Source organism: Corvus brachyrhynchos, unplaced genomic scaffold, assembly GCF_000691975.1.
Source record: "Corvus brachyrhynchos isolate BGI_N302 unplaced genomic scaffold, ASM69197v1 scaffold258, whole genome shotgun sequence".
NCBI classification, from domain to species: domain Eukaryota; kingdom Metazoa; phylum Chordata; class Aves; order Passeriformes; family Corvidae; genus Corvus; species Corvus brachyrhynchos.
This window is the reverse complement of record NW_008240122.1, coordinates 2,667,785-2,684,555: the sequence shown is the minus strand read 5'-3', so window position 1 is coordinate 2,684,555 and position 16,771 is coordinate 2,667,785. Positions and strand designations below refer to the sequence as shown.

The 16,771-nt window shown below is 41.0% G+C and overlaps 1 long non-coding RNA gene across 7 annotated transcripts in view; it reads left to right on the top strand.

Annotated features, from left to right (window-relative positions):
• LOC108449236 overlaps positions 1 to 16,771 on the top strand; it is a 63,585-nt gene that overhangs the window by 30,948 nt on the left and 15,866 nt on the right. For 3 of the 7 annotated variants that reach the window (XR_001865387.1, XR_001865383.1, XR_001865382.1), the window contains exons 4-7: positions 315 to 368; positions 3,104 to 3,272; positions 6,098 to 6,207; positions 6,305 to 11,940. This is a non-coding gene — a long non-coding RNA (uncharacterized LOC108449236). The remainder of the gene's footprint in view (positions 1 to 314; positions 369 to 3,103; positions 3,273 to 6,097; positions 6,208 to 6,304; positions 11,941 to 16,771) is intronic. The other 4 variants (XR_001865384.1, XR_001865386.1, XR_001865385.1 and 1 more) reach the window with 4 other exon arrangements.

Sequence of the window (16,771 nt, the reverse complement as noted above, 5' to 3'; positions counted from 1 at the left end):
GCTATCCCAGTTAAGTTCTGTGCATGACTTATCAGTCAGCATGACAGGGCTTCACTTCTGCAAGTAGAAACACATCATGCACTGTGTTGTGTAAATAATTATTCCAGGCCAAAAAACTGTATGTTACTCTATCAGGCTCAAGTCCATTCCTCTGACTCTCTCCAAATATTTTTTACATGGCTATGGTAGTTTGTGTTTCTTCAGTGAAATAACTCTAGACTTTGTATAAATGTTTAATGCACAGTAAATTTTTTTGGCAACATGTTAATACTCCTTTGATTAGAACAGCCACTGTTGTTTGTTTTTATATTTAGAGCAAAGAAATGCAAACATCCTTACCATCAAGACTAGGTGGGGTAGCACTGAAGGTAGGTTGTTTTGAATCTCTGTACTGCCTGTATTCTAAACTTGTGTGTGCGTGTTTTGTCCTCTGATCCAGCTGAAGCTGCTGTTTTTCAGGATGCAATAAAAACTGTTTTCTGAACACTTTTTTTGAGGGCATAAAGGGCAGAGGAGAGAAAAAAATCCAAGCTGAACAAATTCATACACTGAGGCTGACTTTACCTTAGAAGAGTTGCTTGGATTTTCATACCCCTGCACGGGTTCATTGATCTACATGCCAAAAAGAGCTGGTTGGTTTTGATTTACAGATTCTACATTGTTTAGGAGATTATAGTCTAATTCTCCTTCTGCTGTGACTAGTCAGGGCATGAACTGCAGTCATAATGATAGGCACTCTGTTTCTGGATTTTAGCATGCCAGGCAAGGAAGTCACTTCAAAGTAAAGCTGAAACATGTGAAGAAATTGTGGGGGAGAGAGCACTAGGAGGAGGAAATTAGGTTGACCCCGGCTTATTAAAGCCTAGTATACACTGATGAACTGTTGAATTTAGGCACCACTGCAAAGCATAATACAGGATGAAAATGATGTCTGCCTTTATTAATAGAGTTGGTATGAAATAGAAAATGGAAGAAAAATGTAATTTGGAAAAGGGATCCATTTTAACGGGAAAATACTTTGTTGTCAATGGTTGTTGGTATTATTTGCCTTGGAATTGTGTTCAGGGTTGGTTTTGAGACGAGAGCACAGGGAGGAGCCACACTGCACTTCTTGATCTGCATGTGTCTAATAAGAGTCCTTGTCTTCAGTGGTTCACAGCTCCCACAGGGGTGGGGTAAAGGGGCTTTCTGCTTACAGAGAGCATTGAGGGCAGGAGCTTAACTTCAGGACTTTGAAATATCCTTGAAATTGCTTGGTAAAATGTAGCTCGTGGATGCGTAAAGCTCTTCTAGGCATTTTGGTTTAATTTAGATTTTTGTTTTTTAATTTCTCCTCTTCTAAGTCTGGCCTGAGATCTTAAAAGATACTACAGTTTAGAGCATCGTATTTTCACAACATTTGGCTCTTTCTAATCACTTAGCATATCTCAATATACTATTACAGCACAAATGAAGTACAAGAAACCCTTGACTGGATATTTCTTTGTAATAGACAACTTATTTGCTATATTTTGCCTCTTTGTAGCCAAAAATTGTTCTCTTTCCTTTGAAATTTTAAATGATTTCCTTAGTTATTTCTGGAACTGGGTTGTTGCTTGTCTAAGAGTAGTCTATTGTGTGCTCTAATGACAATGAGCAGATTAGGCTTGCTGGTACTTGCTTCTACCTCAAATAGATGAGTGTCATTGTGAGGGCTGAGTTTCTGACACAATATTTACAATTATAACCTCAAAAGTTGCTTTCTGTGCATTTGCTTGAATACTCAATTAGGATTCTTTGTTCTGGTTTCAGTCAATAAATTTGCTCATTAGAGCGTTTTTATGTAACTGCTTTTTGATTGAGACATCTGTGGGAAAGTGACAGGGAAAGATTAAGAAGTTAAACCAAACATTAAACTTTAAAAAATTTCAATTTTTGAGGCATTAGAACTATCCTTGCTGTAAAATGTTTTAGGTCCTAATTCAGCAGTTCATCTTCATTCTGGAAACACTTCAGTTTGGGGACTACAGAGATATTTTAATTTAGGTGTGTTCCTCTGCCCTGTAGAATCAGCTCAGTGTAATTTTGCTCACCTGGAGATCTCCTTCCTCTAATAGATGGAGGCCAAGTTTGTTTTATAACTTGAATATTAATGTGTTACCACATTTCTCAGAGGAAGTTTGATTTAATCTGAAAGCCTAAATGCTTCTAACTGGATATGCTCACATCCCAGCTGCACACATTCCTGGCAGTGAAGAGAATGTGATGAAGCGAAGATTTCTCAGACGTTTGCATTGTAGAGCCCCTTTCTTCTTCCTCTCCTTCTCTCCCCTAACCTTTCTTTTTGGATTCAGGGGTCAGAGAGGTTCAATTTGGGTATTGAATTACAATGCTGGCACTATTTTGGAAAAGAAAATGTTGACTGAAAACCTGAATCCTTTTCTTCTCCTGTTTGGCACAGTGTGTATCCCCACAAGTAAAAGTACATGGATGCAACTGCAGAGCCAAATTAAATGGTATCAAAAGCACGGTAGCTTTAAAATTGTAGATCTATGTAGCAGGCTGTTTAATCTTTCACCTGCTATATGTGATACAATAACATTGATATATGTTTGAGCAGCCTTTTGGGATTTTATGTATCAGAGAGACTGTGTATTTTGAAATTTAATCCTCATGAAATATTTGACATCCTGAATGGGATAATTGACACAGGGACACTAATTAGGGAGTTGTAATTCAGAAGGTTCTGATCATGTACTTTATACTGACATGTATATTGTCCCCCTGGTAACTGTGTTAATGGTGCTTAGACGTGTGCATCAGGAAAAGAGAGCATACTCCTGGGAGCTCTGCAAATCAATCTCCTCTGTAATGCCATTTTATAATGCTCTAGAAGGAGCAGATTTACACATTTTTCCATTTATTAAGCTGATCGTATATAAAATATTCTGGCTTTGAAATAGTTTGACTCAGCTGGTGTTTTCATTCTCAAGAATCTGCAGTGAATATCTTACTCTGAAACTGAGCTTTTTGCCTAAACTGCTTTGCATTTCTTAGTGGTCGCTTGAAATCTTGGGTAAATCTATTCTATTCAGCTGAACTGAGTCCTGTTTACCTTATGCAGGAATTATTTCCTCAACTCCTGAAATGCAAAACCTGTGGCAAGAGAGAAGAGGCAGTCTTGTGATTGCACCTCTGACCTAAAGGACAAACTTTCTCCAAATATGATTTCATTCAGATAGTGAGAGCAAGAGCTGGATTAAGGAACGAAAAGATTGGCCTTAGGCAACCAGGTGAGCTCAGTTTTTTCTGTTTTCCCCCTGGCTTTGTGATCATACCATGCACATAATCAGACTGTTTGCCTTCCCCAAACAGAGCATTCCTTTATGGCATTTCAACAAATCCAAGAGCTCTTGAATTCATCTTAGCAGATTTTCAAACTTTCTGCATGATCATATGGCTTAAGTCCGGAAATACTTTTAAAGCACTCATTTGCTATATGATAAGTGGATACAGAGACTTGCTAGTTAATACAACTTATGGTGCAGTATTCTACCACTGTGGAAAACAAAAAAGCAAAGAACAGGCTAAAATCCAGTTAAAATTGCTGGAGTCTGGCAAAACGTATTCACCAAATCTAAAACTGCCTGGGGAATATTGGTCTCACTCTTGAAAAATGTGTAGAGGGATTTTTAACTTTTTCAAATTTAAGAATTTTTTAGGTCTCCTGGTGTGCAGCTTATGCAGAAGCTGGCTCTTTCTGCAGTACAGCATGTCCTCTGATGCTCATGTTTGGACATTGCTTCAGCAATGAGTCAGAGTTCCAGCTATTGTTTCACTAACATCAGTTCCTGCTGTGCTGCGGGCTTCCCCTCTCACCTCTTTCCCAAATTATCAGCCAGACCCAACCCTCTTCTGTTCATAAAATCTGATGGGAGGCCCCAGATTGGGCTAGGGGGGCTACAAGGTACTACCCATGCAAGTCTAGCATTGCATCTACCCTGCAGAAGAGCTGCTGGTTATTCATTTTCCTGCCTGACCTGGGAAGCTGAGTGCTTTGAGGCAGCAATGAGAGAACAGTCATTACAATACAGCGCGGACAGCAGCACTCTGTCAAAGACGGCGCTTGGGTGGGAGGGCCTCCTGCAATGAGCGTTGTGCAGCTCTGTGTGGCTTCTCTGCAAAATACTCATGCTGTCATTTCAGGAGTTCACTTGGGGGAAAAAAAAGTGGCAGATAGGCTTAAAAATGCTAAGAATTAGCAACGTACAAAAATCCGAGCAAAGCACGGGGAAAACCTTCTGCTATTTCAAAAAGTACAGATAGAAAGAGAAGATGGTGTGTCTTGGAAACAAGAAACCAACCAGATTGTTCTATGGCAGCTCTAAATTCAGACTGGATGGGACTAGAAGGAGGCGAGGGTATCAACCTCTTATGTCCTGTAGCACAAGGTCAAGGAGAATGGAAAAATGAACATGTGATGTAGAGACTAGGCCAATGTTGTAAATGTGTCTGAGTCACCACAGCCACCTGGGCTGGGACCTGTCATTTGGTCAAATACTAAAGGTTCATAAAACAAACCTTTCACAAAACTGAACTGTTTATGACAGATATCACCTGTGCAGCACAAATGCCACTGTGATAGGACTTGCTCTAGTGAACTTCTCTGATGCACTTCATCTCATCAAGGCTAATGAGAATAGCCATTACATGTGTTCAGAAGTGTCCTTGACTTATGGCAACGACCACATCTCATATGGTTTCAATCTTCCTTGCATATGGATATTTCCAGAAGATTTTTAAAGTTTTTTTTAAGCTTTTCATTTCTGTTTCTTGTGGAAATACAAAAAAAATTATGTGTAGTGTCTTTTCTCTTAATAATACTTAAATCACATCTTTTCCATATGTCCTTAACCTTGCACCTCAGCAGCAGATTAAAATTCAACACATCCACAATTTAATGCTGTCCTCAGAGATGGGCTAGGAGGTAGAATGAGCAGATGTCCTAGTCAGACTGAAAAGTTGCTTGGTATTTTGCTTCATTTGTGATGCTTCAGCATGAGACAGGCAGATTTCCATTTTAAGTGCCTCTGCTAGCATTGTTGGTAAATTCTAACAGTAATAAATGTGATTATTCTTCTTGAGTCTTAAACTTTCCACAGGCTTTTTTTGATTTTGTGGTGCTTACAGCCCTAGGACCCTCAATATAAGAGAGAACAATGTTTTATTAAAACAAGCTGCTATATAAAATGTGTGCTTACTCAGCTGGAAGCTACTTGGCCATTTCTGCTGCTGCTCTCAAGTTCCAGAGCTGCAGATGGAGTTGGGTTAATATAACATAACTTTCCCAAGAGCTTTCAATAGGACTTGATATGTTTTCTGCTACATATCCTCATCTTCCAAATTAACCTGAAGACAAATGGGATCTATTTATTTGCTACTTCTCTGAGACAATATATTTCGCTGTCTTAGTAGAGTCTGCTTTGAATTTTGAATAAAACTGGCTCCCTAAGGAGCTGGTTAACTAAGACCAGAGAATACCCTATGTGCAAAAAAAATCCATGGCACACTTGAGAATGCATCTTGAAAGGGAAAAAAATCAGCAGAAAAAACCTGAAAAATCTTGTGAGAGATGGCATGCGTGCCTGATCTTTGGTTCAGTGTCTTCTCCCTGTTCTCTAGGCATGCAGCATTCAGTTACAAGTACAGAATCAGAGAATTCAATTGAAAAACAATAGCAGCAGTGAGGAAATCAATCCATGTACCTACACTCACTGAGTGGTTCCAGAAGATATGGCAAATTATATTGATGGAAAAGCTGATTCATACAATTCTCCCTAGCCCAAAAATTTGACAAACAAAACCACTCTAGTATATTTAGAATCTGTCCACTGACTAACCCAGGTGCTAACAGACAATACTCTTGACCATATTTTTATCAGGAAAGCAAAATCAAATATTTGAGAATAAAGCTATATGAAAAACAGCACAGTGGGGCATCAAATAGATCAGCCTTTAACAGAGAGGACTGACAACTCCTATCCCTCCTCTTCATGACAAACAGGAACAGTAGTAGATGTGCAACTTATTGACCTGCTAGATCTGCTCTGTTTTTCAGGCTGTGATGCCAACAGTTCCAGTTGTTACTGACCAGGCATGCACCTGGAGATGTGTGTGCAGCATGACTCTCGTGACCTGTAAAAAAAGGGAGAACACTGCGAAAATGAGGTTGGGATGCAGCCCTAAGCACCAAAGTCAAAGCTCTTCCATGCTAAAAGTCGGATTCCTACTGCCTTTAATTTTTTTGTTTTGTTTTGTTAAATAGGTGTCTATATTTCTGATGACCCAGCTTTTTGGTAAGAGGGAAACTGCATTCACAGAGGGACATTGTGATTCAGAACTTTAAACAATGAAGTAGCACAGGAAGGTAACTTTTCTCAATGACTCCAGCTAGTATGAAACAGAATATATTGTTGGAATTACCACTTAGGACAAGCCAAAGCCACTGCAGAGATGTATAAAACTTACAGATGAAAATATACACTTACTGTAGACAGACCAGTTTGGTCATTCAACATTCCAAACTAAGTTTTTTCATTATAGCTAAAAACATCAGCGAGTGAGTCCCCAGTTCCCCACGGCTGGCTGTGTATCTGCCGAGTGTCTTTTATGGCAGCTGCTGCAGGACCAATCAAGCAGATACTCCTCAGGGAGACCACAGCCTCCTCCCACCTGCTATTTACATCCCCACCCATTCAGCTCCAGGGTTAGGCAGGGGAAGGAAATGGTCTCACACTACATGTGCCTACGTGACACAGTATGGTGTGTTAGAAATAAATCAAGTGGTTTGCTGAGGATTGAAGTTACCAAGGGCCTCTGATCAACTCTGACCAAAGCCACACTGGGTCTTCAGCTGCATGTTCTCCACGGGTGAAGGGAGCAGGTGACAGGACCACCTCAATGTAGCAGTCTCAATACAAAATTGGATTGAAGCAAATGAATTTGAGAGAAATAATTTAAAATTCAAAAACTCTGGGAAAAGAGTCCAGGTAGCCAAGTGTCCATGAAAATTTTAGGGTACATTTGCCCTTCTCTGTGCATGAATATTCATCAACAGGCTGCTTTTTTTAACCTGCAGCAGTGATGGAGATGAGGTGATTGTCATTTTATTCTGATTGCATTTCTTTAATATGTCCTCAGACTATTACAGGTGATGAAAGGTGTCAGTAACAGTAACATCAGGAGTGAAGGAAACCAGTACCACTGTATGTTTTTTGGTAATGTGGGGAGCAGATGTGACTTCGAACTTTTTAGAAATTGTTTTAAAGTCATTACTAATAACAATTAAAAAACTCCCAAACACCCAAATCAGTGAAAACCTCAGTATTCAAGGACATAAAAACATGGGTGACATGGTTTGGTCTGAATTACTGCAGGAAGTTGAAGAAGGCAGCTTCTCTTTCAGCATCTAATAGGCTGTGAAATAACAAGATGTGAAAGATAAGTGCAAAAACACATGTGACAAATTCCTTTAAGATAGTTATTACTCCTCCTCTTTTCCATTTCATTTGGAATAAAAGAGAGTCAAACAGCCTTTTCTGTTGTGTTCACATTTGCTAACTGTTTACACTTCCCTGTTAATTACCTTCTATAGTTTAATGGAAAGAAAATCTCAAATTCTTTGCTTTAAAAAGCTTACATTTGCTTTAACCAAATAAATCATCAAGTTCATGCTCATTTCTAGCTTTTGATCCAAAGTAGGATCTCTCAAAGATTTGAAGAAAAAAAGGGCAAACACCAAAATAGACTTTAAAGTGCTGCTCATGCTGCTGCAACATCACATAGGAAATGAAAGTTTAACAGTTCAGCTAAGGAATATTTCTTCAGCTTCTCAGGCAAGACAGAGTTGCTCAGGAAGTGTGGCATTTTCCCAGAGCAGGGAGCCTCCAGGAACTGAAAGATAACTGTATTGGTGACCCTTTGCTGCCTTAGACAAGCTGGAGAGAAGGAAGCAGGCATTGGTGTGTGCACTGCTATGTGAAAAAGAAACAAGAGTACATGAAAATTGTCATATCGGCATTAGGCTGTGAATGTGCATCTTTGCTGGTGGGAATGTAATGTTTACAGGGTTAATTTCTTTTCCATAATGTTGTTTTTATAGTCCACATCTGCAATGGTACATTATTTCTCCTATGGAATTCTACCTATATTTATGCATTTTCCTGTGTCATGTGAACACAGAGTATTGCAGTTAATGGGATCTGTCCTTTAAAATTCCTTAAGAAGTTTAAAGGTGTGCTCTGGGGAGTTGTTTTCTCTCTTTCCACTGTAACTAACGAAGAATATAGACTAAGAAAGAATCACAAATGGGAGCTGTAACCTTTTGGTGACCCAGACAGGGTAACATCTCATTCCTGACTGGATCTGCTCTGTAAAGATCTGAACGGAGTGATAGGGACCAAGTGTGTAGTGATTCCACTGACTAATTGTTGGATACCTACTTTCTGTGCTGGCTGAGCTGAAGGGAAGGCACCAGGGCTGTCCCTGCCAGCACTACACACAGTCCATGGGCTGCATGAAGTCTGTGAAGCAATGCCTTGTCTTGTTGGGCAGCCCAGAATCATCTTGGGACTTTTGCTGCTTTCCTCCACTTTTGCCTCTGGATTGTTGGGCTAGCAAAAAGAAAAACAACAATAAAAATCAGACGTAGCAATGAAGAATGGGAAGTTTAAGATGTTCACATGGTGTTATTGCAGATAGGTTCACAGGGCATTCATGTGACGATGGGAGTATTTCAGTTGGAGTAAGAAAGGAAGAGCCAAATGTTCAATGGAGAACACATGCTTGTTTAACTTGCACTGTGCTGACACACAGTGGAAGGCTCCGCAGTACCCCTTCTAAAATTCACTCCAGTCCTCAGTAAGAAAAGAAAGTACAGATTTTGGGTACAGAGGAGGCACTCAGTGACCCTAGAAGGAGCAGCAGCTGTTGAACCAGCTACAGAGAGAGGGCTAACCAGAAAGCACTGAATGCTGAGATCAAACAAATGAGAATGAATCAAAGAAACAGCAGGAGACAAACAAGGGGATGTAGCCCAATGCGCTCACTTGAACTCAGTTCTCTCTTAATCCATGGTGACCTGGGTTTTGTCCTAGAATGGGAAGTTTTCCCAAAATATTATTAGCACTGAATGGGTATTTAATTCCATTTTCTCAACTTTTACTGAGGTGTGTTCATTTGTACTACTGAGAGAACTTGTTTTCAGCATAATTTTACCCCTCGAAAGTTATAACTATCCATACTGCTACATAATTTGATTTTTGGCAGGGAAGGGGCAAATCCACAAGTAATTGTTAAACACTTCTTATCTGTATTTCCTGGAAAAGAATTCCAGACCATGGCCTCTTTTGAAACTCTTCTCACCTGCTTGGGCACGATGCTGCTAGCTTAAATGTATTTCCTTCTGTTTTGAAATAAGCCACGTGAGAGGATACTCCTAAAGTTCTTGGCCAAATTGATAGTGCTACGTCCTGCCCTGGGAGTCACAAGTATTTGCCGTGTTTTTCAGAACATTGTATTTGCAATTAGTCATCCATACAAGGGGACTGTTTAAGACAAGCCTTTCCCCCAAAGCAGTTAATTCTTCAAAATGAAAATAATCAGATAATGAGTTCATTTCCGATTTCACATTTAATGCCAAACATTTTTGGGTAAACAAGATATGCTGGCAGAGTTCTGCTCTCATTGTATGTTTTATATTAACTGGGAAACAGACAGTTGATTCTTATCCTCTCTATCAGCTCAAATAAATTACACATATTTTAGAATGAGAGACTTGTGCGAACTGGCTGGCTGGTTTCAAAGTGGGAGCCCATCAGACAGTCTGTGTAAACTGCACCCAGGCCCTGCTAGCAAGAAATGAGAACCTATTAAGACCCAGCTTGGGAATCTTGCACTCAGTGGAAAGTTTTACCACAGTAACTCATATTCCTGCACCATGAAAATAAGTAAGGCAACAGGGAATCTGTCTCTGGCAACTTTGCCAAATCAGACAGGCCCCATGTTGGAGCTGCTGTGCGGTCGCTGCTGACAGCCCCTCGGAAGTGTGAGGGAGCCCTGCCCAGCGTGGGTGCTCCCACTCGGCTCCAGAGAGCTCCTGAGCTGATGGAAGCACCTCCTGTTCTCAGTGCTCGGGACAGCAGACACTGCCAGGTGTTCTGGGGCTGTGTTGTACAGAGGTTGTGGCAAGAGGTGAGAATATAGCAAAGCATGGGCCGACAAAATTGGTAAATACTATTTTCTCCCCCTGGAGCTCAGCTTTCATCAGTAGACTTGCTGTGGGTTTACAGACCTGACAAGAACAGAATCTGGCCCAGACTCTGATGCCCCTGAATCTTGCAAAATCAATACTTCTTTCCAGACAGGAGAAGCTGAAAAGAGAGAAATTGAAAATGTTTTTTTTTGGCAGTGGTATTTATGACTTACCCTGTGTCAAAAGCATTTAAAGAACATTGTTCTTAAGGTGTCCCAAATTTTAGCAAGAGGTCAAACAATTCACAGTAATTTCTAATTTTGAACACTTGAGATTCAAATTCAGATCAATGTCTAATGCCTGTTGTACAAATAATATTCTTCCTATCTGTGCACAATGAACTTCAACATGCCATGAAGAGACCAGCCATTCATAAACAAAGAAAACCTGTCTTCCCTGTTGATCCTTTATATCAGCTTAGAGCTTAGGTTGATGGTGCTAGTTCCTGTCCGAACTGGGAAAAAAGATAAAAGCAATCTCTGTGCTATAGAGCTCACAGTCTGAACATGGAAAAGGAGTCAGGGGATGAACACAGACGAGAGGCAAGAGTACCAAGAGAGAACTGTGGATCAGCACAGCCTAAGCCAGCAGTTAAGATTTCAAGTGGGTATTGCAGAAAATGAGTACTTCAAGGTAAGGTTCAAAAGAGAGCAATGAATTTATTGGTATCGATGTTTTTCAACTTTTTAAAAATAGTGAGAAACAGTGTCAGAGAAAACTGTTTGTCTGAATCCAGACTGCATTTTTAGGAAGACGTAATTGGCCCCAGAAGTCTCAGATTCAGTTGCTGGACAGAAAAAAAGATCAGTAGAGGTTATTGAGATGATTGTTTTTTCTGATCTACAAAATAACATCCATGACAACGGAGGGTGTATCAGAGCTATATGGTGCAGCTGGAGGAAAACTTTGGCTCTGGTTTGCAAACTCTAGACAAATTCCAGCCTTGACAACTTTGCTGTATAGCTTCTGAGGACCTATTGAACAACAGTAACCTGAGATTCTGCTGGGGTATGGAGCAGAGGGAGTCTGGTGTTCACAAAATAAGGTCAATGAACATTGTGATTTCTGGGAAAAACAATATTTGCAGCGTGGGCTCCAGACAGGAGAAGCTGGTGTATTAGTAACGTGACTGGAGGCAGTCTCAGCAGCACAGCTCTTGCTGTCAAGAGAATAAAGGAGTGTCTTGAGAGAACTGCTCCTTTCCAATCCTCTCTTTAGAGGGGGAAAAGTGCAAATATTTTTCTTTCTGCTGTCATTTTGAGGATGAAGCCACCATTTGGACTTGCCTAACCCAGTGTTTAGCTTTCAGATGACAGTTCACAAGAACTCAGCCCTCACACATGCTAGTTAACGCATTCATGACTGAGTTAAATGCTAGGAGACACTATATGCTTAAATAAGAATTTGGCAAATTACAGCCACTACCATGCCCCCCCCATCTGAACAGATAAATATATGTATCTTTTCTCTTTCTTTTTTAAGAACTTTCTCAGATTATTTGTTTTTCTCTTTCAGCAAAAGCCTGATTTGAAAAATTATTGTCTGGAGTATGTACTTATGTACTTGCATAAAGCAAGTAGCGTCAACCTGCATTGTCCAGTGCTGAGGAAAAACAATCCTTCACAGAGATGAAGGCAGTTTGCTCTGTTGTAAGTAATCAGGAGCTGGGTGCTGAAGGAAGGAGACATTCTTGAGGAAAAAGTTGCTGGCATGGGTCAGCTGCAGGGGAGCAGCAGTGCTGTACTGTGGGTATGGTTCCACTAGGAAATTGGGTATGTGCTCTGTTTTCTGTTCTCAGGAGGCTGTGATCCCTGGTAGATCGATAGTGGCAGTTATGTGTTGCAGTTTTTCAGGGTTGCTTCAACCACTATATCTGGTGTTTGGGTTTAAAGAGGTTTGAATTTGCTTAAAAGTCTACAACTTTTCCATACAAACAAGGATAGGTTCTGGGCCAGGTACATCCTTAATCCAAAGGTACCTTCTGTCAACTTCTCTGAAATTTCTGGTTCACGGCTCTTTTCTCAGGAATTGTTTTTTATTCTGTTGGCCTCCAGTTACAGGAACTTTTGTACTATGTGGTTTTTCAAGGAAAAAAGCCTATGGTGAAGGAACACTCGGAAAAGAACCCAGTTTCTCTGCAGGGTCCTTTGAGGAACTCCACTGCAAGAAAACAAAAATGTTATACCTGAGTGGAGTGACATTTTTCTAATGGCTCTTAATGCTTTACCATCTGGTTTGCCAGCCTGTTTCAGCTGTGAGGGGATATTTGGCATGAGCACCCCATTTCATCACCTAGGAGGGTCACCACATGGTATAACAGCATATGCTATAACCTCTTGTTGACTTCTATGTCTCTGTCAACCTAGAGTACATATATATAATATGAATTTTGAGTAGGAATGGCCCATTTAGACTAGTATCTTGCCCTCTCCAAGGTCTGCTGCAGAGCAAATGTCTTCCTGCTCAACCCTGAGAGGGCCCCCATCTGCAGCAGAAATGTCCCGGGACCCGTGCCGCGACCTCCAACTGCAATGTGTAACACTGGTTTGTCCTTCAAGTGTGAAGGCAGTAAGGACACTCTACCACAGTTTTTGAACACATTTCCAAGTATGGCAGGGTTCAGTGGCAGGCACATAATAGGGCTTTTGGCATGTATTATACTGTGCTCAACAACTCCACTCTCTGATCCAAACATGCCCACCAAAAATAACTTCAGTGAACAGCTTTTATTTTAATTATTCCAGTGTGGGACTCATGAAGTTTTGCCAAAAATCTGGCTTGTAAAGCTTTTTGTATCTAAGCACAGAAACCCCTAGTGTGTAGTTAATCCCCCACTGGGATTTTCCTGATCCAGTCACAGGTCTATTCTGCAACCTCATCTTTCTTTACCTATCACTTGCTCTCTCTGTTCACCCCACCAGCTCCTTGAATTCTTGCCCTTTCTTGGCTTCTGTGACTGTTCTTTCCCAGTTATCCCCTCTAATTTTCTCTTTGCTTGTTCCGCTCCACATTTAGTGGTTGATGGTGTTTTTTGGTGGTTCCACAGTAGTTCTGACCTCTGCAGGAATTTCAGTGAGATCAGTATGTGGACTCTTCTCTTCCCTCTTTATTCTCCCTGTCCGACCAATCACGTGGTGTCCTGGGGTGATGTTATGAAGCCTCTTTATTCCGTAACCATCCTCTCAATGCCCAAGGACACCGTTTCTTTAAGGTGGACCTGGGGGCAGGGCCACGGGACCCGAGTGCGGGGCAGTTTAACAGCTCAGCCCAACGGTCCAGGGCTCTGGAGGGCTCTGCAGGGCTTGGGAGGGAGTCCCTGTGCTGCTCTTTGGGTGTCTTTTGTGTTCCAGCTAGCGGGAAAAAGGTTCTGTTGGTTTTTTCTTGTTCCTTTTCCTTTCCCTCCCCCTTGCTTCACTGCCTCCCCTCCTCACCGGTCCGGGGAGCCTGCGGGGTGGCCCTGGTGGACCCACGGGGTGGCCCCAGCTGGTCCAAGCCCGAGTGTCTGTTCCCTCTCTGGGAATTTGTTGTATTTTGAGGTTTTGATTTTTTATTTATTTATTTTTTCCCTATTCTACCCTTTTTGGTTTGTGTGTTAATAAACAGTTTGGTTTTTTTTTCCATTTTCACTTGCTGTGGCCCACTTGTCTTATTGGTGGAGGAAAAGGGGAGGCCCTTCTCCCTTCGGGGGGACACTCCAGAGTGTTTCCTCCTGAAGTTTTGTCTCCAAAACCGAGACACATGGCAATAACCAAAAACCTGCACTTCTGCCAATGACTTGCAAACCTGCCTTTTCCTATATGATCTGTTTCATTTCATCACTGAGGCTGTTTTCTTCCAGTCTCCTTCCCTTCTTCTCCACGTAGCATGTGCATATACATTTTTACATGTAAAAATCATAAAGCAAACATAAGAAAAAGGGATGTCTCCACGGTGTGGTGGCACAAGCTACTGGGCTGTGCAGAACACTTCCAGTCCCTGAGAGGGCTGACTGTGGTAGTTACACTCTCATCTCTATGTTGGATTATTTATTTAACCTTTCCTTCATCAAACTCTAATTTGTTTTGTGGGGAAACATATGCCATTTAGGATATTAGTATTTAAAGAAGTATTTGCTGTTATTTTGTAAATAACCTCAGGTAGTTAATAAAGTGTTCCTCTAAGAATATTAAATGTGAAGAAGGAAAACAAAAAAGGTTTGATACCATGTTCAGTTTAGGTTAGGTTCATTTCCTAAGCACGCCAAAAGAGAAGGAGGAACTTTCTAGAGCAGGATGATCTCTAGCATGATAGTTTTCAGCACAGGTGGGGATAATACAGATTCAGATGCCTGGAGGGAAGTGAGCTCTCCTGCAGAAGTGAGTACTCCTGAGGGAGTACTCTGGTTGTAACGTGTTTGCTTAAAGCAAGTCTGGCAGCAACAGCACCTACTTCTTTACTGCTCTGGTGGAGGAGGTCTGGATAGCAGAGGAGGAGGCTGGTAATCCCTGCATTGAGATAGGTGACCAAATTCCAAAGAGGCTTAAGCTAATGCTAATACCTTCTGCATTTCCTAATGGCTCACTTGAGTGGCTCCTGCTCAGTCTTCTGTTTGGGATGCAAACCTCTGGATCCCAGCATGCAAGCACACTCCTGGAAGTCAGGAGCTGTGGTTTTCAGTGCTGTAGGGCTTAAACATTGCTTGTGTCCAGAACAAAATATTTATCTGTATTTATGTAAATGCTTAGCTTTGCAGGGTCTGTGCTTGCTTACCTTGATAAGTGCTGCTAAAAATAACAATATGGACATTGTGACATTTACATACAGCATTCATATAACATCTGTTACAGCATCTATAACACTGTGCTGGAATTTATGGAGCAAAACCATGGGGAACGTCTTTGCACGAGCTAAGGACAGACAAGACGTACTTCTGAAAGAACCTGTTTGCATTCAAGATACTTTAAAACTGCTGCTTACTAGCACACTGCTCTGTTTGACTCAGCCTGAAACACAGTATATAATACTGGCATTTTCATTTTGCCTCACATTTGGACTGTGCTCTGGTTCTGCTACCGTAAGTTTCTGTGCCTATGCAGTGGGGAATATAAAAAGGGGGATTTTTGAAGTTCTGGAGGTCCTTCAGTGTCAAATTACTTTTGGAATTCTACTTCAGCATTTCCACAGGGCCCCCAAGTATTCTTGGCAGTTTACAATAGTCCTTGTCCCAAAGCATTTAAAATACATTTCAGATGTGCTGAGAATAATAAATCTAGAAGAAGGGAGAAAAAAGGAATGAAATAATCCAGGATATAGTTAGAGGATCAGTGATTATGTGGGTACACTTTAATTTATTTTTAAGGCTTGGATGGAAGTATACTTCACTTTTAATTATTTTTATTGACTTGTGAGAGTGTAAGGAGTGTTTCTAGAATTCAGCTTTGAATTAGAGGGTTTCACATGAACTCTGACTGCTTTTGAAAGAAAGAGTTGCAAACACTAGACTTCTTTATCCTGTAGAAAGACTAGAAACAAAATGGTTTATTCATCTTCTTCTCATCAGCTACTCTTTTCCAAGTATACTGAGGCATTTGCCCATCTGTGATTGAAAATATAGATAACTGAGAAACTTTTGCCTTATGGTTAGTGTGAAGAAAACAGAACATAAAGTTCTGCTTTATTATAAGAAGAGGGATGCTGCAACATTGGAGCTAGTATCAGCCAGAAGCTGTTAAAAATCCCTAAAAAAAAAAAAAAAGATAATAAAAAACCCCTGAAATAATGGAAAAGCTTCTACTTTAAAAATTTAAAACTTTTAAAAAACTACAACCTTGGATCATGTAGGTTTGGTGCCTACCCACTGGAACATCACCAAATCTCACTTGTTTTGCTTGGGCCTCACTCAAACATAACTGGCCTGGAGCTAGTAAGCAAGCCAGCAAATGTCCTGGCTTGTAAAGAAATCTGATCCAACCCTGTAAACTGAACCCAGCCTAAGAGCAGTGGTGAGGGGAACATATGGAAAATTAATGACAGATAATAGAACGGTGGGACAGCCTTAAAGAAAAGATTGTTGTTGTGTTTATGCAACAATGCCAGCTAATGGTTTTCTGGGTTAAGAAAGTTGTAGAATATCTGAGCGATGTTTTTGACTTTGCCAGCACTTAAACTCCAGAAAGGGCTGCTGTGTTTCTCTTGTCCCCTTGCACATTCTTAATTGATACCTCTAGCTGCTGGTTCAGCTGCAGCAGCACTTTGGGAAGTACAGAGATCCTGGTCCCCACCTGTTTAAATAAATGTGAGCCTTGGGAAGAGGAGTGCATTGGAATTTCCTTGGGCTCAAACTGGGCATAATAGCAAAAGCCAGGCTGAGGGCTACAAGCCTGCCCAAGCACTGGGAGGAGGAGGTAAGGGTGTTGTCTGTGTTTTCTTTTTTCCTCTTCAGACCTCCAGGCATTTTGCAGAGATAAGCTGCTTTGTGATGTGATGTCACAGATGGGGAAA